The sequence below is a fragment of the Bombus impatiens genome, unplaced genomic scaffold, assembly GCF_000188095.3.
Source record: "Bombus impatiens unplaced genomic scaffold, BIMP_2.2 scf_0091, whole genome shotgun sequence".
Lineage (NCBI taxonomy): Eukaryota > Metazoa > Arthropoda > Insecta > Hymenoptera > Apidae > Bombus > Bombus impatiens.
In genome coordinates, this window is record NT_176510.1 from 1,374,246 (window position 1) to 1,399,912 (window position 25,667).

Sequence of the window (25,667 nt, forward strand, 5' to 3'; positions counted from 1 at the left end):
AAAAGACAAATCCATGGCTGGAAAACAGAAACGGCGGAGTTTATATCCGAAGTTAATCTGTCCAATTCCATTGTTCTATCGCTCGATGGTTGGTAAGTAAGTCAGAAATTATCCAACCAGGATATTCGCTTTTCGTGTGACTTAACGTTGGCTGTGGTAACAAACGAACGCGCATTTCTTCTTGCTACGGAAACTTGCGTTTGATTCGTGAATAAACAGGAAAAGGGAGGAAGAGGGGAAGAGATAGACGCAGAGTCTCTGTGCTAATCCTGAATTCAGGGATGAACGGTGATACCGCGAATTCCGGAAGTCCCCGGGATTTAGCAGCGCTACGGGAGTTTCGTTGGCGGCACACGGCTACGTTTTCGATGCTCGTCTAACCGCTCTGCCGCGGCCCGCGGTTAAGTGGTTTAGAACATTGCGATCGGCAGCTCGTGGCGGACAATCTGGAAACGTTTCCACGAGGAGACGCACGGTTTGCTGAGCCACCGTATGAGTTTGCCGATTAATTTGACAACAAGCACACGCCGACTGCGGAACTTTGCAAATGGCTCGTACCGTGATTTACATGCCCGTACGGTTTATCGATCTCTACCCTGCCTCGACGAAAAACAAGCTCGTTCGTTCTGCGGACGTACCCGAATTCCCGATGAGTTCGAACGGGTGTGTCCTCTGATGAAGTCCCGATCAATTGTGGATTTTGTGACGTACAAATAGCGAAAAGACATCGATGAATTTTAGAAATATCAGTGATAATTGCAAATTGAAAGACGTCGGTGCTTATGGAACTGCGTTGGAAATTTGAATAATCGTGAAATTTGCGATACTCCGTAAAGACATGAAAAATAAAACAGTTTCAGATATGTTAATGACAATCGTGTGAGTCAGATACTCAAAAATCTGCACTGAAATCTCGAATAATCATGAAATCTGTGGTATCTAGTATCGAAAAGAAATTTTAGAAATATTAACAATAATCGTGAATTAAAAAACGCAGGATTGCGAATCATCCAAATTCGCCCCTAAACGTGTGGATGAAATTTAAAGTAACGTCTTCGTGACATCGTAAAGACGATTAAAATAATCGACGATGGCAATAAAAACGCTCCTTATAAGAATCGAAAGACGCAGTGTGTATGCTCTTTTATCGTGCAGAGATGACCGAGAAGAGTGAATGCAATGGACAAAGGTAAATTGCGGCTACAATACAGGGGATAATAAGCGGTCACCCTCCGCACACTTCCATAAAGCGAACGTAAGGGGATATTCGTTTGCCGACGCGTCCATTAAAACGGACTCTCGAGTGGCCGACGGTGGTGAAGGACGTCGGGACCAGAGGCTGTCAGCTCCAATAGGTACTGCCATTAAAACTGATAGAAAGAGAGCCGGTACTTCGAACGGTGCGGCTTTATTATTCTTAACGACTGCCTAGAAGTCTCCCCACGATATTCCCAATAATATCGTGTCGTAAACGTCCGCGTTCAAGGAGGCGACGTCGAACCAACACGAGATGACGTTTTTATAAGATGAGCAAGCGTTCGCGATAACGAAGATAGCAATGCTACAAATTTGATTTGTAAATTTGATTGATTAGATAATACAATTTTATTCGTTTCATATCATTTAGTAATTAGAACGGTGTATTTTAACATATCATGGTTAAACAGAGGAATATCTTGAATGCAAAAATATGTGAGAGAAATATGTAAGATTTGAGCTCAAAGTATGATCCAAATGAAGTTTTGCGTAAAACCAACGTTCAGCACGTGAGAGATGTAGTCATGGAAAACTTCTAGTAAACGTGGATGGATACGTCTTGAGAGTATTTTCGTATTTTTGTCGAAGTGAGCGAAGGAAATGATAAAAGAAAATATGCGTTTAAGTTTAAGTTAATTATCGAATAACAATTTCGAGTTATGTTGTGTTGCATTGTATTTTACGCTTTAGAATTATTTTCAATACACCTAATTACACTTAACTATTTTATAACCTCTATGCATTCCAACCCTCCAAAGATAGTTTAATAACAACAATTCCAAAAGCTACGTTAATGCCAAAATTCCAACCCCAATTAGACTAGGGAAGAATGGTCATTGTACCACACCGAATTCAATCAGACTAATGTAATACCCCAAAGACAAGAATTCACGGAACAATCAATCACGACGCACTCTGTATCTTCCGTAACGAGACATCCAAATGTCGTCGAAATAAGCGAAAGGAAGATAGAGTGGCGTTTAATTTCTCACGAAAAGAAGAGGGCTAGAGACGTCAGTGATCTCGCGATAGGTCGACTGTATTCGTGACGACGTGATGACAGCGTCTTCCAGCAGACGACGGTGACGACAACATCAAAGGGCTCGACGAGAATTAGTGTCCGAGCTAGGAGAAATCGAAGACTGGGGGGAGGAAGACGGGCAAGGACGAAGCGCAGGGACGTGTGAGCAAGGACGGAAATAGAGCACGACGAACAGACAAGGACAAAGAGAGCTGAAGAGATAGACGGCAACCCTTGAGCTATTGATCAACGACCAGCTACCGACAACACGCCCTCTTAATTAAACCCTCTGGGAATCCGAGACTAACGACCCCATGCTTGTAAGTAGAAGAATGTTCGCGAATATCCTGTGAAACAGGACAGGGAAGAAGCCACTGTTGCGATCGTTTCAACTTTCGACGATTCCAACCCTCGGGCGATGGATACCTCGATCTTCGTCAAGTCGAAAGGAACCATACGCTACGGAAATATAGTGTACGGCAAAGATATCTTTTTATCTATGATTTCTCACTTTCGGAAGTTCTATGTATTAGTTTCATACAAGTGGATATGGATACTTTGAAATTTTCTGTGGGATTTTCAACTTGTATAAATCACCGGGAATCGGTTTGTGAAAGGATTTTGAACATGACAGATATCTTTATGTCGATGAGTTTTTATCTTTGGAAGTCCTGTATTTTATTTCAAGATGAGGAAGATTACAGATCGAGAATGTACGATGATAGAGCGTCGAAGTTGACAAAAATTGGATTTCGGTTAGATATTGTTGAGCCAAGAATTTCGAGCTAGTCTAATCGATTCTCAATGATTTTTTATCTTTGAAATGTTCTGTGTTTTATTTCCAGATTAGGTTGCCAGGTTCAAAATTTTTGATGTTGTGATTATTTGATGATTTCAGGATTAAATACCAGTGCTGATGCAACGAAGATAATACAAAAAGTTATTGAAAATATAGTTCAACAATTTTTAATATTCCTAAACACAAATATAACTCAAAACTTTCTTTGCCTGCCACTGTACATCGGATATTACAACTGTCGAACGAAGAATTTCCGTTTATGAATAACATTCTCTTTGCTTCGTTGCTTTCTTCTCTTCGACACAGATCTAGCTTGAACGAACTTTCTCCATTAAAAGAAGACGCAATGAAATTTTTTTAATAAATCTCCCGGCCAGTTTCGTCGGACGACCAGGATAGTTTATAGTTTCAGGTTGTTGAAGAACGCGTCAGGTATCTCAGAACTCCGACTTCTTCTTCATAATACATAAGTTCAAGGCGAAAGGAAATTAGCAAGGAGAGGGTACGACTTCTCTTTCGCTGGCGACTGAATTTAATATTAACGAGCGCATCGTACCGAATTAAAGGTGCCCGACCGCCTCCCGCTGCCCTTAATTATTCGAGTTGAACGTCTTCCGCCCCTCGGTACTCTCTAATTTCTATTTCTCCTACTAACTCCGTTTTCTCGTCCTTCTTGCACTCTGCTTGCGAAAGTTCCGACCCAGTTCTTCTCGTTCGCCCGCGATAACTCCCGAAAGAGATTGCGGATTCCGAAGACGCTTGATTATCCGACGACAGACCGATTTGGTTAGGCATAATTCATTAAGTTGCTCAATCGATTACAATCAGATATAATGCCTTAATATTTTACGTTCACGCTATAATTGATAATATAGAACTTTCTCACTGATCATTGATATCGTTGATTTTATTCGATATACCACGAGAAATAGTCTGTACGGTTTGAATTTTCAATTTATGAGCGTCTTTACGAATGGTTTGATTGAAGTACTTTTTAGGATAATCCATTATTTATATATTTGATTTGTACAAATCACTTCCATTTCAATTTTGACGAGCTTTATGTTCCATGAGATAAAATCTCTTTCTCCTATAAGTAACCTTTAACCGATCGAGAGTTTATCTTTGAATTTTCGAATATCTGAATTTGACAATAGCTTAAAATACCTTTGAACGATGTACAAATAACCTAAAATTAACTTTGCACAAGCTGAACCTTCAATGTTCTTCGATAATTTGATTATATGTTGAGTAAACCGTGACCTATCTGAAGAAATACCTCAAATTTATCTTAAATAAGCTTTAAACATCATATATACGCACTTGATGCGTTTTTCTCACTCTTTTCAATGACTTTGATCCTGCTGGAAATGACTTCCAGTTGACTTGGATCGTGAAATGAACACAACATGGTCTCTAGCTTTTAACGCTCTTAACATGACCTTATACAATCTTCATAAAACCTTCGAGTAATCTCAAATAATCTTGGAAACAAAATACCAAGAGCATCTTAAGGTCTCTTGCAGAAGGAAACGGAAATAAGGAGGCTGCTAGCTGAAAACGGCGCGAGATTCAAAAAGAGAGACAGAACGTTGCAACGTCTTGCAAGAAGAGGGTAAGCGTAGAGACAAGGAAGGCAGCTCGAAGGCTTCGTTCGTCGAGTAATTAGCGACGCTGGCAGGGGTAACGGTTTATTAGCGCGGAAAGCGACGAACACTGTGCTCGGGTAAATATTCTCGCGCGGCTACGGAGGATGAGAACAGGTCTGAATTTCCGTCAGCTATCGCCCACGAGAAACGCTGGATCCCCATCGTGTCGTGGGTTTCAGTGCCCGTTATCCATAGCAGTGGGCAATTATGAATTCAAGATGCTCGAATAAAGAATTAAGACGTCAAGCGTGAAACGATTTTTCGACCTTTACTTTTCCAAGCTTGTTCTCCTATCGTTGAGGAAATACCAAGTGTTTAAGATGTTCTTATCGATCAATAGTTAATTGGATTTAAAAAGAGGAAATAGCAGACTACGTGGTGGAGACTGATCGGATTATTGGGTCGATCTCGACCGTATTCTTCAAGCGTCTGGCCGTAAACTCTTCCTGTTTATTCTGTTGGTACTTCGATGAGGAACTGTAACTAGAAGGTTTGCGAGGATTTAAGGAATTAGTTCTGATTAAATTATTTGTAACACCATAACGTTCAAAGGAATTACTTGCAACGATCGGCGAGAAATGTCAAACGACATAAAAACATGTTTCATTATTCGTATCATATTTTAAACGAAACTATTAATCGTAAATGAAGCGTTCTTCATTTCGTGTGTCTAACGGGTCAACCTTTTAGCACGGGAGGAGATTTTATCAAAGTATTTTAAGTATATATTACGATATGGATTAAAACGTTATCACGAGAAACGTAACGTAGATCCCTTCCTGTCCGTGGACACGACGTAATTCATTTTTTTTCTCGCACCGGTATGAAATTATTACACGTTCCAGGAGGTCTGATATGCAAGTAAGATGAATCATGCAATTACCGGCCTCTTTGTTCGGACCAACGGCTCGCAGTGAGATATCCTATTATGCAGATGTGGCAAGAACCGCCGTTTAAAGGAGACTACAAGGCACTTGTTGCCCGTGAAATTTTTCCTAGCTAAGTGACACTTAGAAAACCCATGGAAAGCTCATCCTTCCAATGAACTGACTGTTTCACCAGAAACTTTGACACCATAACTCGTGGGCTTATGAATAATGAAAACGACGTTTAATATCACTTCCTTCAAAAGTATACGCGTAATTGTTATTAACCAAAGTTGTACCACTTTCGTCCAAAACTTGCTTAACTTTCATATTCACTGTATTATTCAACAACTGATCATCAAAGTAAATTCTTTGAATGTAACGAGAATTTATTCTATGAAGAATAACTGAAATATCGATATTCTGTCTTCTCTTCTCACCTAAACCAAGACTTACGACGAAAGAAGGAAGTTTAGCGAGACATTACAAGCTCAATTTCGAGCGAAACTTTTCGTCGTTCCAGCGACGCTTTAACACCATTATTTCCGTCTTCCTCCGATTCTAGCAACAATAACTGTCCGCTTCTGTTTCGATCTTTGTCCCCGGCTGGCAGCGCGAGAAAGCACGATCCTCACCCTTTCGTTACACTTCAGACATTCATACCGTAAGTTTCGAAAACCCGTCCTGGATCTCGTATGCTCGAGGGTTCAGTAAACAGTCCCGAACAGCTCGATGGAAACGAAACTGTCCGGCGCTGAGGGGCCACGGCCAAAGAGAGGATCAAGGAGTTATCGTGACGGACAACACGGAAAGGATAACACGAGGGAGTAAATTAACAAAGCCCTACGGAAAAGGGATCAAAGAGGGAACATGGAGAAAATGTTTGCGGGTCCAGCAACGACATCAACGTTTCTTTGTTCGTGAACCGTGCGAGGAATTTCGAATGCGTTTAAGTACCTGTACACGTGGCTTCCGAGATCTGTGGGTGATTTATATAAAAAATAAATTCTTTAGATATCGTCGTAGAAATTGTAATTAGGTAAATTTGTTTCTTGATATAATGTGTCTTTGTGCCGTGAAATTTATAATCTAATTTCTTTTATACAGTTGGTTGGTAACTGGTAGTACAAGCGGAAAGGGGATGATTCTACGCGAAAAAAGAAAACATAGAATAAAAGTTTTTCCTTTGAGGCTTTGTTTTCGAGAAAATCGACTTTGAATTTTCGCTCGGTACGCGTCCGGTACGTTATAACGGATCTCACTGTAGATCGTTGTCTCGATGGAAAAATTAAAAAAAAAAATAAAAAATAAAAAAAGAATTTTTATTCTAGTTAGTCTAGTCTCCAGTTACCAACCACCCTGTATATTTTGAAGTTTGTAATAGGATTTGTTTCTATGCTTTCAAGCTTGTAATCTGATCCGTTCCTACGTTTCAAAATTCACGATACATACAATTTGTTTCTATCGAACACAATTTCTTTGCGTGGATAATTAAACCTAATGTTAAACAAGTATATTATTAATATTAACTTCGATGCTTTTTAATTGCCGTATCCCGTTATTTACTAACTGAGCGATGAATGTATTTGTTTTTTGTAAAAATGGTCCCAATTTTACTTCATCGTGAAACATGAAAAAAATACATGTTCCGATAAAGAATAATTTTTTGCAACAACAAGAATTCGACCTTAAGCGAGTAAAATTTAGCGATGAGACAATGACGTTACTCATTGATTATTGCAAATATTCCTGCTGATTTAAGATCAGAATATTAGGAATGATGAATATTTGTGAAAAAAATGTAGACAATTGAGAATCGTGAAAAGTTTGTCAACATAAACCTGGTCCATACTTGAAGATTATAAATTATAGATGCATTTTTTAGTGAAAATACTTCATTCTGGTATTATAGTAAAAACTGCAAGGGCGCTAGGAACGTTTTAAATCCATTCATTTCCACGGCATAAAGATGCCATTTCCTACGTTCCTCGCGAGTAATTCTAAATATACACTTAATCCACGCGGGAAGATATTCCCGAAGAAAAAGCATTGAAATGAGGGAAACTGTCGCAACGTGGAGCGTCGTGAAAGAACGCGAGCATCCGCACGCGAGACATTTAACCGCGTGTAACGCGGTAAATACTCGGATAGAGAAGTTTTAAGTGGTCGGACTAACCTTTTCACCCCATCGCGACGCTCGGCTCTCGCTTCCTCTGTGGAGTCCTCAGGCCATGCAATCTGCAACAGAGAACAGGAGGAAAAAACGATCAGCGAGGTGATTCGCGCGTGTCACTTTGAAAAAAAAAAACGCGTAGCCGTTCAAAAAAATCCGGCTGATGCGGAAAAAGTGTTGGTCGAGGAATTAAACAAGGAATTGCTTCGAAATTAAAAGAAAAGGGGATGCTCCAATGAAAATTACGTACGTTCCGACCGCGAAAGAATAAATTTCATAAAAGTCCATTTCCTCTGTAACCGTGGCTATGATCGAAGAACTAATGTCGGTAACTTCGGATGAATTTTACATGAATCTCTTCGATCTCCTGAGGGAGGGCCAAGTTAATAGCGCGGTAAAAAGAACTTTGCCTCGTGACCGGTTCGTTGAGGGAAACTCCAAGGTACAGCCCTGTGCAGAAGTATTAGGACATTTAGGAACAAACAAGGTAAACCTGACAGTTAATCAGTGAGAAATTATTAAACCTTCTTTGAAGCATTAAGAACTCGCGTAGCTAATCGATATTGTAATAAGAATCTCAGAAGTCAAACTGATCAATTCCACGTTTTGCAAATTTTTTCAGATGCGACATTAACGTTGATCTTCTTAAAAAAGTAATCGAATTACTTGTAAAGGTTTATTTGTCATAAGCAGATAATATAAATATTCGCGAATTCCAAAGTAAATCTTGTAAGATATCTGTGACATCCTCGTGCTTCTCTATTTTTGAATACACAGAGTTAATTAGTTAATGGCTCCATTCATCGTCCCAGTCAATTTTCATATTCGTATTATTCAAAGCTTTCGACGATATTTATATTAGATATTCTATTAAATCATAATTCATAATGATTCATAACTTGTACAATTTTACTAATAATGGTAGTAGTTCACCTATACAAGAGAACCCAGGTAACCCAATACTTATGAACGAGAGTGTACAGCAAGAAAACCAGCAATTTGGTTCTTTTGATTCGTTCTCGGCCCTTTTATCATTGTCCGTCGTGCTACGATTTTATTTCGTGTCTTCCGAGCCTAGACAAATGGCGGGGGCAAGCGACGAAACCCTTACTTAATCCTGACACCATCGACGCTCCCCGTACGTTCAATGCCGCGACGAAGCGAACAAATAAAAGGATTTCCAAGTTGCCACCAGGTAAAAGTTCGAGGGTTGTTCGTTGGCCTCGCTTGGGGTCAGTCTAACCCTCGTTTCCGTTCGTTCCTCTCCATCACCCCTCTGTATCTCGTCGACTCGATAAAAGAATGGTAAATTCCAATCTCCAACCCTGTCGCTCAGATATCGATCTGACCTGGCTTCGTTATCGTTCGCGTTTATACGCGAGTCGCGATAAGAGAAAAGGAATAACAAGGTGACGCGCTTTGTAGTGGCAATGTCGAGCTTTCGTTTTACAGTTCCATTGCGTTTCATGTTTATTTCTGGAACGACCTTTTTTCCCTGCATCTGCCATCGCGCCGACAAAGGGAACGTTCGTTTTGTAGCCTGGCTCTCTCGCTGCTGGCCAACGTATACTTTTCGCGTGCGTCAGGAGTTTCGCCGGAATGAAAGTGGCTTTGTAGAGCGTACCGGTCTAACGATTTCATCATTTACAGAATTTTTGGAAGTGCTGTTCTGCGAAACTAGAAGTCGCTTTTGGAAGAAAGTCTGGCACTTTGGAAAATTGAAGTTTCCACGGTATGCACTACACGAACGTAAATTATTACTTCGGTCAATTTACACTCGCACTTGACACCGTAAAGATGGAAACCGTTGCTCCTACCGAACTCAGAAGTATTTTTGACAGATATAAAAAAACGATCGCGACGATACATCTATAAAGTGAATTCATCCAACGAAACTCTTACGTTTCTCTGATTTGTCCACCCTAAAGAAACTATTATTTCTATGTAACATTTCTATCACAATCTAACTACGTGTATCAATTTAGAACAGATCACAATCTAACTATCTGTTTCTTGTCTCAATAGCATAAGAGAAACTTCGGTGTTTAGCCAAGCGTTTACTTTAGCCAGTTTAGCCAAAATGAAGCCTCTAACGTACACGAGGTCGATCTCGGTTATTCTATCACTCTATGCACAATCCCATATAGTATCTCCGATTCTTCTCTTCATTAATTTAATTAGTTACGACCATGAAAGTCTCACATTACGATTGAGAGTTAAAGATACCTTATAAGTTCTTTATTTTCTAATCTTTCAATCCTATTTCCTTCCAGACAATTTTGCTGAATCAAACAGTACAGCCTCTTAAAATTCATCATTGAATTACGGTACATATAAGAATTCGATCGTCTACCTTCGCCATGCAAATCAGAAAGAAATATTTAATAGGGATAGATCTCCGTGCACGATCAACGACGTCGTCTGAAACCGTTCCGGATCGTTTTGTTGAAAGCCAGCCGCTCGAAAGGGACGTTTCCGGCCGGCGATTCCGAGAACGTGCTGTTAAATTTTAATTACACAGTTTCGAGGGAAGCGCGGCACAGACTGGCTGCCATTCGCCAGGAATAAAATGCGAAAGAGGGAAAAATAGCGGGCCATAGGAGGAACAAGGCGTAGAATCGAAGAAACGACAGCTTTCCAGCTTGCGAATTTCGAAGGTTAACATCGAAAGTTCGCGAGGCCCGTTGTCGTTAGGAACTTTGTTCAAAGTTGTCGCATGAATTCGACCGGTTCAATTTCGACAGTCGGACCGACAAGGGCCTACCCCTTAATATTGCACGACCTGCAGAATCGTTTGCCCCGAATATCGAACCACGCGACTTCGTTTCCGCCACTCTATATACAGCTCCAACAATTTACGTCTGTTTTATTGGTATTTTACTGTGTCTGGTAATTTAAACGATTCACATGGATGGCGAAATGTTCTGTCGCGAATCAACGACGAGTACTTGTTGCTTGGAATGAACGACTCGAGATTAACGGAGGAAATTAAAACGGATGACGACTGCGTCGTCAACAGCGAAGTCAAATTTACCGAGCAACTTCAATTTTGGCAGGCACGTCAAGAGCAGTCGTAGATTCGCACTGGAGTTCGCCGAGGAACTTCAATCTTGGGAAATTTGTGACAAACGACGTTAGCGGTCTGGAAAGCTTTCAACGACTTTTGTTGTTTGATGTAATAACAGAACTACTTAATATCATTGATTACGGAAATATACGCACGTTTTTGTTAAATACAGACATCGACTGTTGCGATTATACAAAGTATTTCAAATTCCCGAAAGGAAGAAACTCAATTTAGAAATGAAAATGACGGGTGAATGTTTTATAATGTTTGACTGTGTGTAAACGCTTTGTTACAAAGTTGTTAACAAATATTGACCATAGATTGAATGGTTCGTATAACACACGTAATATGTAATATTGACGGAAGGTTTTTACAAATGTTCATATACTTTCGCCAGCGTATGTGTATAAGCCATCATAAATACACATCATAAATCTGTAGATTATTGTTAAAAGCTGAGAAATAAAAACGGGAGAAAGCACATGGTTTAAAGTCGAATGAATTACCTGAATTACCTTGAATAACGTGTTACAACAGAACCAGTGGACAGATCGATTTTCCATCGTGCGGGGAAAAAGAATCAGCCAGTGGCTCTCTTTTAAACATTTAATTGCGGAAAACACAAGCGAAATTAACAATTACGGGGAGCAAGGTGCGAAAGTAATTGGATGCATATTGCATCGTTAGCACGTACCGGTGTCTCGTTAAAATTAACGAAAGAAAGACAAGGAGAAGGAGGAAAAAATGGAAAAGCGCGAGAGAAGCGTAAAATAAACCGTGGTAGCCAACGATTTTGCGCGAGAATAAAAAATTGCTCTGGCCGTATCACGACGCGAACGCAATTAAATAAGTACCATTACATTGGAAAGCATAACAACACTTGACACGGCAGCGTGCCGATAATTTTGCTAATTGCGTGTCGATTGAGAAAATAATTTCGGACGATCACGATGCATCGCGATTAATAGCTCTCAAATAGCCTTCATGATACTCACAGATGCTTGAAAATCAGATAAAGAAAGTTGCATATGACGTACTGAATTCTTTACGTAACTTCTTCGTTGAATAGAGTTAAAGTTCACGAAGAATAGCGTTCATAATTTGAAAAAAATTGTAACGTACTATAATACGATTTTTGATGGTAAAGATTGCACGCGTCTGCAATCTTTGAATGCACTTTGGTTATGAATGACATATAAATGAATGAGTATAGAAGCCTCTTAATCTATCATGTTCTTAAAGTACGTTAAATTACCACTTTAATAAAATATTTTTGCAGAATAAAAATGTTCGTAACTCCGATATTAATTTAGATAAAAGTAACTTATGTGCAGTTCTACCGCTAATTATAAAAGGCATTTGTGATTAGCACATGTATCTTTTAAACGGTTTAAACGGTAAAACATAGAACAAAACCACGAGTAAAAATTAAAAATCACATAATACAGACCGCAAACAGATAATTCCTTATTTTACGTTTAAACGAAGATTTCACCTTTTAAAATAAAGTTATATTTTCTTCAAAAATTTGAAAAACCACATCTAACCTGTCAACCAAACCACTAAATAAACTAACGCTAAACCACGAAATATGCTTCGATCCCACAGAGAATTCGATTCAAACTCCATGTAGTTCGCGTAGATTTCAGAGATTCACGAATCCTCAAACAACGCATCAACAACCGTGCCGAATCCACCTTATCCCTCCGCTTAATCACTGGAGAACGACTCGTACATCAACTTCATAATCCTCGGTAAACATATCCGAGAATCATGGGTGTAAATCGAGCAAAAGGGACCGGAAACATCCTTCGTGGCCGGAATGGGAAAAAAACTCAGTATAACGGGTGGTGTTAGACGAACGTTATTCACGGGCCAACTAATCCAGAGAAACGGGGCCACTGGTCGATACCTCGATATTTAGAGTTATTGCTCGATCGTGGGGAATTTCCGTTCCGTGCTCGTAATCGATGTAACGCCCGCCGCTTTATTGCCACGTTCCACTAGCCGTCGCCTCGTTGTGTACACATCCTGACGTCTTTGTTTTACCGTGGCAAACAACACGTGAGAATATAGAACGAACGTTTAGCACCGGTTCATAATTACTGTCATTACGCTCGCAGTCTACAACGTCTTCGAATATGAGGGAGGACGTATTCAGAATGTCAGGACGGATGTTCGCGTGGACGAGACACATGATTTGGGAAATTCGCGATGATAGGAGAAATTGAGGTTACAAGACGGATCTGGAGCATTGATTCGCTTCACTGCATTGTGCGCTACTGCATACACTTCCTAACTGTATTTCTAAATTTTGTTCCGTCATCCTCTTGGCGGTTTATGTTTCAGACGGCAGTTTCGCGTAAGAAAAAATGTCGAGTTAGTAGTTTCGCGATTAGTAGATAAAACAATATTTAGAAATATTTCAATGTTCCAAGTAATTGATACTACAACTCCGACTAAAGCGTGAAACTGATACCAGAGAATGGGAAACTATGTAACGCAGGATGTAAATCTATAAAATTCCTGTGAAAAATTACGAATTCATCGTTTTGATGTTTGTAGTATTATATGACCTGGATAAACTGACAGAAATATACAAGATATAGTTCGATTTTGCAGTAACAATTTGGGAAATATTTTTCACAATTTTAAGATACAGATGCAATTCTAAAGAATCGAATTATAAGAGATATAAATTCCGAATTTCCCATTCAAGATAACTCTCGTTACTCAGACATTCTTGAAGAATCTATAGAGCTACCTCATATATCTTGGATATACGTCAGGAGCAATTGTGATTTTTGAGTGGCTTTACATATTGCACGTCGAATAAAATCCTAGCAATATGTCTTCAAATCCTTATCGAATGTTCCGACTTCAGCGAATTTGCAATACCAGGAAATACTTGCAATACGTGCTAACGTTTACAATTACGAATCCGAACCAGTTCCAAGTATATCCACGTTGAAAACAGGACCCTTTAATACTTTAAATCCACCATGTAAGAAACTCATCGACGAAAAAGTGAAGTTAATCGATCGATAAATGAACACAAAGCAAATGTAGAATTTTCTACGCAATTGCAAAGTCATCTTTTAGTTAAATACGGCGAGGAGAACAAGCTATGAGAAGGGTGGATGGTGGTTAGTTTAAAGGGAAACCAATAACGCAAAAGCCCCTGTTCTGCTGAAAATCAAAAGAGATTCCGGCCGGTGTCATGGGCAGCGGAAATTGAGAAAAAATATCTGGTCGTTGCGAGCTTCGAGTTCGTTTCGCTTCCGTTATTTCCGTCGTATGGATGAGAGGAGAGTAACGAAAGGAAGGGAAGGATAGAAGAAAAAAGCGAGAGAGAGAGAGGATAGACGGACAGGCGCGAGTGTGGCTCGTAGCCCGCGGTAATAGGGTTGGCCACTCGGTATTACGAATGTAATTTATTTTACTTCACCTGCGATCTTTATCACGACGTCCGGCTTATTTAAACGACTGAACGACCAATAAAAAGAAAAGAAAGAAATCGAGGGAGTCGGCTAGCCTGTTCGGACCACGTTTCGTCGATTGAAACCCCTGTAGAAGGGGCTGGTTGCTTTCTCAACTCGAATCTACGGTTACACACAGTCCCCATACCGTGTATTTCGACCATTGTTTGCTGAATGCACGCGACCACCGAATGTCAACCGATTGAACGGGTTTCACGTGATCGCAGCCAGAGACTATATTCCCGGTGATCGTCGTCTAATTATAGCTTGGATGGGTCTAATCGTAATAACGTCACGATTAGTCACGACCGCTGCTCTATTGCGGCCCGACGATAATCATCGTCCCTTCAACCGGCGTCCAATTATTGTGAGTACGCCATCGTTATGGTCGTCCATGTCTACTTATCAACGAGTTATACATCTTACGCGCGTCTTGTAACTGTCATACGATGATCGATCGATGGCTACGACAGAATATCTCGTATTTCTTTACGAGTTTCTCGGTTAATATATTGTGCGTCAATAACGGAATATCATTGCTATTTGTATTTCATCGATATAAAGATACGTAATTGGAAACTATTATTTCAAAGCAGAATGATCTTTTACTACCAACAATTCGTAATTAATTTTAAGGTATTTAATACGCGAAATAAACAGCCACTGTGTATGGCTGACAATAAAATCCTGACCCGTAGTTTTTTAAATGATCTAACTCCTTATAACTAAAAGTTTTATCTGAATCTATAGCTTTTTACTGTAATCCGAAGTCCAGGAGTAACAAATTATAAACAAACCACTTAATCCTGGAATAATAACACATTGATAATAACGCAATAATTTGTAATTCTTAGAAGCTAGCTATACTACCGCTCTGACACGTTACTAAGAAAGTTGTCTGAGTAATTTCAATCTCTACTACTGAAACTGGGTAAAGTGATGCCTGACCAGTACCGCGGTCTTTCTACTCCAGCGTCAAAGAATGATTTATAGCAAAGGCTAGTGGTACACTCGTTAATCACTCTGCCCTACGCGGACGATTAATTTCCATGGAGCTGTACTCAAAAGGAACTGTCTTCGGGAGTCGAGAAGGAAATTGCTCGCTCTTTAGCGCGAGCCAAGGAAGCATTATGGTAATAGGCCAGACAAAGACATCGAGCAAACGCATGGAAGGATGAAGGATGCATCGCGTGACCGCGTTGCACACGTGTCCTAAGATCGTGCCGCGTAACGAGTCTCCTTCGTGTTCTTTTTTTCTGCCCGTCTAGTCTGTCGCGTGAAGAGCGCGTACAAAGGGCCCGGCAGACGATACACGCTGTGCAAACACTGGCGAACAAGGGAGACCGTTTCCAGTACCTTTCTAATGATCGATGCGCGCCGCGAACGCTACGTTGACACCTCTCGGAGTTCTTTCAGAAAAGAATCATTATGCCGTGCAACTGTGATGCAACAAAAGGAGCCTCACGCTTGCAAAGGAATACGGGGATACCAGATGGAAGGAAAAGGTGCGCGAACACATCGAAGATTAAACCGTGATACAGAAAGCGCCAAGCAGCTGATAATGCGAGAATCGTTATGAACAGAACAGGCTACATTTATTAGAATTAGTCGGTGAACAGGCTTTGCGACACAGTTAGAGACGTTAGCTATTGTGGAGTATCGATTCAACATTTCTGCCATCCCTTGTTACACAGGCAAACAAATATAACTACTAGAACATCTGATATTTAGTATAAACTGAATTCTCTTATTTTATTGCTTTTATTTTATCATAAATCTATTATTTTATTCGCGACATACGTATCTTATCGTTTAAAATACTAAATAAAGCTTGTCAATCTTTTAAGAAACGCAATGAGTATATATTCTAATAACTATGGCCTCAAGAGTATACTAGAACTTGTGTCTTCAATTATTAATAAACATTTCACGCCAGATTAAACCTGTACCCTGTAAAAGGACTCGTACAATAAGACAATCGTCTACGTAATTCCATGAGACTATTATATAGGAAGTATCGTTCATTGTCCACTTGATACCGAACAAGAAAGAAGAAAAATCACGGTCAGGTAATCGCGTTAAAGCAGTGATAGAAAAGTAAAGATTTTGAAGGAACGCGAGCCCGCATCAGTGGCAGACTTCGAGCAAACCGAAACGAGCCAATTTTTCAAAGCGCGGGCGATCAGCATCGAATCTCGTTCCCGGTGCACGTTGACCAAGTATCCGACGGTCGGGAGAAAATTCCTATTTACCGGCAAACAGCCAATAGCAAAGGCCAATATTAGCACGCAGCAAATATCGCCGGCACTCCTAGCCGCTGCCCCCGTGAAAAGTCTTGATACGTGGGCGGCCCGCTTCCTACCTATCATTTGACTAGCGGGCTACGCGACTGGAAAATTTCTCGTTTACAGGCTACCGATATGGTATCGGCATCGGTACATCGGACATCGAATCGAACTCTATACTTCGCCGAGCAACTGATCAAACAAGACACTCTGTATTCGTATTTACTCGTTCAGTTATTCAAGTCTCATTGCAATGGAAGTCGAAGATAGCGGCGGTGAAATGTGATAAATGTTTGTTAATTAAAAGCTGTAATGGAAATTGGAATTAAATTTTGTCATTTAAGATAGACGACTGATAGATTTAGGCAGATTTAAGGCGGTTGATTATCTAATAGAATAACGCACGAATGATAGATTAGCGTAGGTATATTCACAACTAGTGTCTATTTAACTGCACCAAAGCAAACAATGATCGATTGTCAATGCATCGGTGCTACTTACTATGCACTTAATATGAATACGTTATGTAACTGATAATATGTAACACGTACATGATCGTCACTTAATCAACTAGAACTACCAAATTCGACGAAATAACCGACTTTAGATTTTTCATTGACGAGTGATCTATATATTTAATTTATATTTAGCGATTAAATTTATTTATACACTTGATAATTCACTAATCATAATACAGTCTGATATCGTTCGTGCATTTTATTATTAAACGCGTTTGAAGATTCTAAGTCCACGGTCAGTTTAAGTAGTAACGGTTGATAATGATCAGACATCGCTAACGTCTCTACTTGGTGAGCGCGACGAAAACCGCTGATACGACGCAGTAACTAAAGACATCTGCGAGCAGCGAATAACGTAAATCATAAGAGGGTAACCGGTACGCAGGATATACCTGACGGGGCGTGTCGACGAGATAAAGCAGCTGGATGAATTCATCGTCCATTGACACGAGAATGGTCTTACTTACCTTACGGCAGCGTGAACGCGACACAACGCGATTACATCTATCCCAAGGGTGTTCGACGAAATACCAACCACGAGCTAGCCAACCAATGACACCCGTACACCTCCACTCCATTACGATTGGGGTTAGGTTGAAGAGAAGCGCTTTAGCCGCTAGGCCAAGCGTTTCGTTTCTTCCTCCGTGTCACGATTTCCCCATTTTACACGCCAGACAACGTGCGTGTCCGTAGTGGGTGTACGACTGCTTTATGACGAGCCTCCAGTCATGCAACCGAGATTATCTGCCAGCCGCGCAGAGCAATAGCTCAACGGAGGCGTTCGACGAGGCTGTGGGGAGAAATGGCTCTGATAACATTCAGAACCGCGGCGAGATAACGTAATGTTGGTAATGGGTCGTTGGATCGGGGCTAACAGCCCGTAAGAAACGACGCGATCGAGGACAACATTTGGCTGTTTCTCGTTGTCGCCATTTCGATTTGCTCGAATAGCGTCACTGTGGGAGTAAACACGGATAAAATAGAACCAGCAGCCAATGCAACTTTTTATTTCGTGTCCAAGAATTGTAGATGAAATTCGTTATCTAACGTGGTTTCATTGAAAAATTAGCGACTCAATGGAAGATAAGAACACCGTGTAATGGTAGCAGTAATTGAAATTACAAGTAAATGTAGGAATAAATACAATACAGAATACTTTATAATTGCAGATGAGAAGTATAGATTCTATATTTTTGTAATACTTTCTTGTTCATCTCTCTGTATTGTAGATTGAATGATCAAACGATCAAATATTGATTGGGATGGTAATTTCGATCTTTTTCTCCACATGTCCCTACGTTTTATCTTTACGTGTCGTGATTTTATAAATGAAACTATTAATTACGGAGACAGTTGATTTTTCCTTGTTTGCTCTGATAATATTAATCGAATCGAGTCTATCGAAATTCAGATTAGAAAGTAGGCAAATTTTATCATATAACGTCACGTGAAATAAAAAGCTACATTCGAAAGACTTCGAAATTTTGTCGACAGTATAGCAAGTACTCGCTCGATGTTCAAGCTTCAAGTATCTTACGAACGAACGACGAAATCTTATTCCACGCACTAGTTCGAACAGGAGATCGCAATTTCGATGGAATAATAGGATGTAAGTAACGAGATCGTAGGTAAGATACTTAACGATTGCATGCGTGACTGTATCGACGACGATGTGCCTCCATTTTTCAGTCACGTCGGCGCGTTACATTATCTAAATAGACGATGAGCAGTCACGCGATAGTAATTCTCGCATAGAGTAGTTCCCACCGCAAGAAGTTCGTATTTCATTATATTTCAATGGGATCGATTGCTTCGTCGTACGTTGAAGCGTGTAAAACCGTAAAAATCAGTCAAAATATCAAGATCCAAGATAGCTAGGATTTAACGAGACATAAACAGCCCGCTGTGAAATTAGCTTACACATCAAGATAATTATCAATGTGTCCATGTGTTAACGAAAATAAAGGAACACATTGATCTTTCCTTTTGACCGATAATCAATAACCCATTAGCGGTCTAGGAACATTAATTACTGCTTCATATGTGATCGATACACATCACACTCCAGGTGTAATTTACAATCAAGCTATAATGTAACAAGCTATCTAATGTCGTCGAGTTACAATTTATCGTATCGTAATAAACGTCGTTGTTCGTCGTGCATGCGACAGTGACAACCGCTCTAAAATGCAATTTCTGTCCAGTTTTGTTAGATACGAGGATCGAGGTCAGTCTAAATACGGCATCCCGGGCATTATAAATAGTAAACTCTTCTCCCTGTTTCATTTACCTTTCGCTTTGTGCGAAGGCGCTTCTAAAACACTTTGGAAAGGTTTTTTCAGTTCTGGTCATGGAGAAGGGACAGAATGAAAAGGAAGGGGTTCGCCACTGAAACGGACGTTTAAAGTGGCGTTTACAACACTGAAAACGCTGACATACTGGAAACTGAAACAGTCGAGAATTTAAGATGACACGAAACGTTTTCATCGACCAATCAATGTCTGAACGTACACGAATGCTTCTCCAATAAAAATTCCATTGTTGAAAACATAGCGAAACGTTTTTCGATATCGCTATTTGTTCCGAAATTGAACGGTTTTTAACTTCTGCGTTCTGAGGCAATAAATTAACGTCTCGTACGTTGATCGAGATTTTTCGAAGATCCAATGATATGCTTTTTAGTATATCGAATTTGAAAAATATATTCAAGATAAAGATATATTTTAAAGATATATTAACCAGACATTGAATCAGTTCGTAATATACTATTATAAGTACGACGATTATGAAGGATAAAGTCGTTGTAGTTTCATTTATCTTTAATTTTATAATTAAAATACATGTTGCCAATAATAAGCAAGTGTCCAAGTACTTCAGTGTATGTGCAGAGTGTTCGAAAGGCTTCGAAGCGTAAAACTTCGTCCTCCGAGTGTAAATCCTTGATAATTAGAAACATAGAAGCATCTGCTCTATATCGTACATTTCTAGGTGCAAGAGCCACTCATGGCCAATCCCAATTCCACTCCTCGGCGATCAAGCGTAAAGACGATGCATTACAAATTAGAACAGTCAAGCATTAGGTATAATTCCAGTTAGCCGTTTCACGGTTCACAGGAATGTAACATCGATCGAGTACACATCCGTGTGCCGATGTTGACCATCAGCTTGTCTTGAGTAATTAGAACGGATGACCTGTCGCCTTCTTGCCGTGCGGCAAAATGATTATTGATGCCATGCACGAGAAATTCGAATCGTAAACCGACCCTCGTCACTGCAATGTAACAACCGACATCTGAGAAAATCAGCGAACAAAGCTGTCCCGCTGTGAATCTCATTTTAGAAGCGATCTCGGTGATCAGATTTCTCCGAGTCGAACAAAAGCCAACCAGCTTACGACGAAACGAGAAGATGATCAAAGCCGCGAGACAGTGCACGAAACGTTCCGCAATATTCCGCGTTACGAAGCAAACTACGTGCAAACGATCAATCTCAATTTACGGGAATACGTGATACGCGAATTCCATACTGCCGTCAGATACCAATAGGAAAAACCAGCGTGAGATACTAATAAAACCACGATACGTGTTATTTTGCATACAGCCTTCGCAGAATATTTAGATCAAAGTTTGAAAAAAATTTATTTGTTCTTTGCAAAATCTAGCTTCCTTCTCTGACATATTCCATAGTCGATTAATAAACTGCGAATCCTTATGTCAATTCATATTACCTTAATCAAAGTGATTAAAAAAGTGAAATGGAGATTTGCTTCACTAAATACTGTAACGCACGTTTTATTTTGATTTTGTAAATTTCACTACAAATGCATAAACATTCGCCATTTATACATCTACAAATGCAAGTATTCTACTAATTAATAATACATTTCTGTATGATTGTGCACAATGAGTTACTCTATATGTCCGCTAATCTATCCAATCTCTTCCATTTGCCATACAAATTTTCTACGAATACTATGGTAAAAAATCTTTATTTTCGCGAGGTGGCAGTTCACTTGGTCGCTCGTGATTTAATATTCCCAGAATGCGTTTCCCGAGGCAACTTGTTACCCGTGACAAATGCAAGAACGCGGCCGCGTAGCGTCAAAAGCGATGGATCGCGTGATCTCACGCGCGATCGTATTTACGCGGCCGGCGTAACGATCCGCGGTGTGAATCGGCGACAGTGACAAATTGCCCCGAAAGATGCAACGATCGCGCTATCGTGCCTGTGAATCATACCCGATACTTCCACCAGGATATATCCGGAAGCTTATTACACGTCGTTACTCGTCCACCGTGATATCCACGTTTCCACGAAAAAATTGTATTAAGATGCCACGAGCGTATCAAATGCGTCGAGAAAAGAACGACGAACGACTTTTCCGTTCTCCAGGCGAAATAGTCCACAGCTCAACACGGACACTAGCGCACGATCGCATCAATGAGCCGGATTCCAACCCCTCGCTAGCCACTTTCCTGGCAGAGCAAAGGTACGCGAAGGGTGAGCAGGCTGTTACAAGAGAGAGCCGAGGGTAAATGGTCTCCATTGTACTTTTAAACGCCCCTGACTTCGGATCCCTTCGCCCACGACCTCCGACATTCAACCTGGCAACCCCCACCCAACGTGTCGTCGGCCAACCATCCCAAGTCCTTCGCGATTATTCAGCGATGACAAACGACTGTCCTATCCTACCAGGTTTCATAATCACCCCCTTCTTCCTCTTTCATCGCTGTGTTACCTGCAGAGACTCGAATTCTCGCGACCACCACTGCGTCGAACTCTTAGCTAGACACCATTCCTTATTTTTGTTCGCCGGAAGATAAATTGGCGAGAGATTCGGTGGCAAGTTGAGATAGCAAGATGAGGAAGGTACGGTTAAAAAGAGGCCAAGGGAAAAAGAAGTTGGGAAACTGCTGTTTCAGTTTGCGGAGACAGAAGGTATCGCTGATTAACACGTTACTTTCTGCGTTCACCATTTAGACGATTTTGCCATGGAATTTGTTCGGTATTAAATGGGTTTTTAAATAATGAGAAGTTTCATAATGACAGTGAGATTAACTCTTGTAGCTCGTAACAATCTTAACTGATTTTTATAAAATTTTCAGCGTGTACATAAAAAATTAAATCTTTGAAATGTGTTGTTTAAATTTTCGTTACAAGCCCAGGTAAAAGTGTTCTAAAAGACGACCTTTGTATTTTTCTTCGCGATTCCGACTAATCTTTTTTCAAAATTTTATTTATACGTCATCTAGTAAATTAATCCATCTAATTCCTAAAAAAAGCTCGGGTTGTTTGGATCAATTTTAAAAAGTTGTTCTATTCTAAAGAATGTCCGAATATTAATGGGAGCCACTGTATCTAAACTATACTAACCAGATTTCTTATAAGGCGGAGTACATATTGATTTGTGCTACCGTCCCTGTATATTGATTACTTCCATTCTGCCAATTTATGGGTAACAAATTACGCTGAAGAGAATGAAGAGTAGATGATATAAATGAAGTCATTTTCATTAGTGTTCCCATTCAAACAGACTAAATAGATTTCCTATAAAGCGAAGCGTATATTGATTTGTACCACTGCCGCTCTATATTGATCATTATCATTCTGTCAATTTAATACCAGACAGCAAATTATTCTCTATAGAATGAAAAATAGATGTTATAAATAAAGTCATCTTCATTACTGTTCTCATTCCACTATTCAATATTCATTAAAATACATATTAACACCATGAAGTACGAATATGGCGTCAAGCAGGTAGCACGCATGTTATAATAAACTAACGATTCCTTTTATCTCGCACGAGCACGAATGGCAACATGTGTAAACACGACTAGGCGTTTGCTCATTTTTCCCTCCGAAAACCGCTCCATTTTCATCGAGCATAATTCACCCTTATGGAGGATGACTCGCGCGTCCCATGAAAATTTCTGCATTCCAGTACGCTGCTAGGGCGAGATAAACTTATCGATCGATATCGAAGCGTGAGAGGATAACGCGCGACCTTAACTCAGCTGTAATTTTCGTACGTTAACCGAAGAGAAAACCGATTTCAGCGACCACGTATGTAGATTTCCCGTGGCGATATGAGCAGCCGCGCCTACTTACAGTAACTCATGAAAGTATTTGAACACATATGATAGAAAAATTTCGTATGCATATTGTGAAATTCGATTAACACTGTATGATAATTGTATCAATAAAATTCAAATCAATCTGAAAATACACATTGTACGTGTCTATCTGTAATTTCATTAGCACTGTAACGAAATATGATTATAATGATTTTAATGTCAAAATTTCAAACCAATCTGGAAAGATATATATTGTATACATTATACAAGATGTATTATATGCGTATGACGTAATCATTGAAACATATTGGAATTTCTAGCACTCTAATGAAACACGACTGCCACGATTATATTGGTGAAATTTGAAATAAATCTGAGAACGTATATCGAAGTTGCAAAATATTTACTGCAAACATATACGATTTATTAAAAATTGGTATATAACATGAATAACATATAATGTTATTGAATACTCAGATTTATTGATATAATGAATAATTGATTAAATTTTCAATGTTCCCATGATTTCTACGAAATAAATATTTCTACTAAATATTTTCTAGTATCTATGTACAATTTTTAAATTGGTTTCAAACTTTATCGATCTAATCATAATAATTGAATCGCATAACAGTTCCAATGAAATTTCAAAATGTTTCGTATACCATACATAATACACGTATTCATAAAAAGTATCGACTAGTATTCAAATACTTTCGTAACTTACAGTAATTGTAACGTTTGACCAAGTTTGCTAAACTCTCTCCCTTTACCAGCTTTACGATGCTCGCTCGTCTAGCCGGTCATGTTACCATAAATTAGCATCGAGGACACGAGCGGACACAGCTCTGTAATCGGCTCGGTTATCTCGTCGGGACGCTGAAGATCGTTAGACGGGTCGTTCTCGAAGAAAAGTGGTACGGTCGCGAGAAGTACGTTAAACGGGACCAGAGAAGGTCTTGAGCTAAGCTTCAGAGGTAGGTGGCGAGTGATAGTAGCTTCGAACTGTATTAGGCGCTCCAAGGGAAACGCTTAACGCCTCTTTGGATAAAGTTCCAGAGAGAAATAAGGACTTGAGTGGTGGCTGTTAGCGCCAAATTGGAATGTTGCAAGAGCAAGAGTGGTGTATTAGCATTGATGAGAACCATGTAATTGGGTTTGCTAGGAAATTCTAGCAGAATGTTACTATTTAAGATTACGATCTATAAGTGTTATTATTGGGTGGAATTAACAATATGGCAAGTAGCAAGTACCAGGATAAAATTCTGTTAATATTAGGTATGTAACTTCATTCTTCACGAAGTGTATTTATAAAAAAAGTTAACATTCTATTCGTATATCGTAGACTATAAATCTAATCAGTACTTTATGATATATACCAATACCTTTGACTCTGCAAAGAAAGGAAGTTTTCTCGTATTCGTTTGAACTAATAAGAATCAATAATTATTTGAATTAGTAATCGATACCTATAATTTTCTACTTTGGAATTCCTGCAAAACTACCACCAACAGATTCATCACATCGTAGTATCATACTATGATGCTCAACGAATTGCATTTCCTTCGGTTTCTTATATCTAATTCGATTTCACGAATCAATCGCATATTATACATTGAATAAAAGCAAAGGTTTAATCCTTAATAACTACATCTGTGCCGAGATCATTCTTGCAAGCGTTCTCATACACTCTAGAAATTTTGTCAAGCCATTAAGATCTCGCGAGCAATTAGCCATCCATCTCTAAAACGAGGCATTAGAGCACTCGATTTTCCAAGTTCTATAAGCTATCAAAACTCGTTTAGAACTAAGAGAGGGTAACATTTAGAGAATCCTCTATGGAAATATGTACAGGGATTCGCAATTAACGAACCAAAGTTTAACCATTCGAAGCTCGAATCTCTTAAATGTTTCTCCCTCGCGGACAGAACGTCATTCGCAACAGCGTTTCTCCTTACGCCGCCGCTATATTTGTATATATATATAAACACATATACAAACGAACACGGGCGTATTTTTCTATACACGGCCGGGGGCAAAGTAAAATGGACGACAATAGAGGCGGAGGTCGATGGACGAAAGAATGGCGGGAAAGTAGGAAGAGAAATGACGGTAAGCGTCTCTGGATCCTGGGCCACACGTTTTATTTCCACTTCCACTGACGGGTTCATACATGTACACTCCCGTCCACAAGCATTATGACAGTTTTTGATCTCATACAATTTGTTGAAACCATCAACCAAATGGTTAGCCGATTATGATATTTACGCAAAGAAATGGCGAACTTTGTAAAAACTACTTGTAAGAGTCGCGGGAGGAACTATAAAATAAGAACCATACGCACTCCCTTAATCTCATAGGAAAAATCTGTATGAAATATGTTGAGGTTGAGGTTGACTGGGTGGATGAACTTGTAATAGAAAAGTATATTGAAATAATTAAAGGTATAAGTATAAGTATAATGTATAAGATTATG

General features: G+C 39.6%; 1 protein-coding gene across 2 annotated transcripts in view; it reads right to left on the bottom strand.

Moving 5' to 3' along the window:
* LOC100747040 (bifunctional heparan sulfate N-deacetylase/N-sulfotransferase) overlaps positions 1 to 25,667 on the bottom strand; it is a 369,108-nt gene that overhangs the window by 327,838 nt on the left and 15,603 nt on the right. For both annotated transcript variants that reach the window (XM_024372706.2, XM_033318398.1), the window contains exon 2: positions 7,769 to 7,830. The gene's annotated coding sequence lies outside the window, so the exon portion shown is untranslated. The remainder of the gene's footprint in view (positions 1 to 7,768; positions 7,831 to 25,667) is intronic.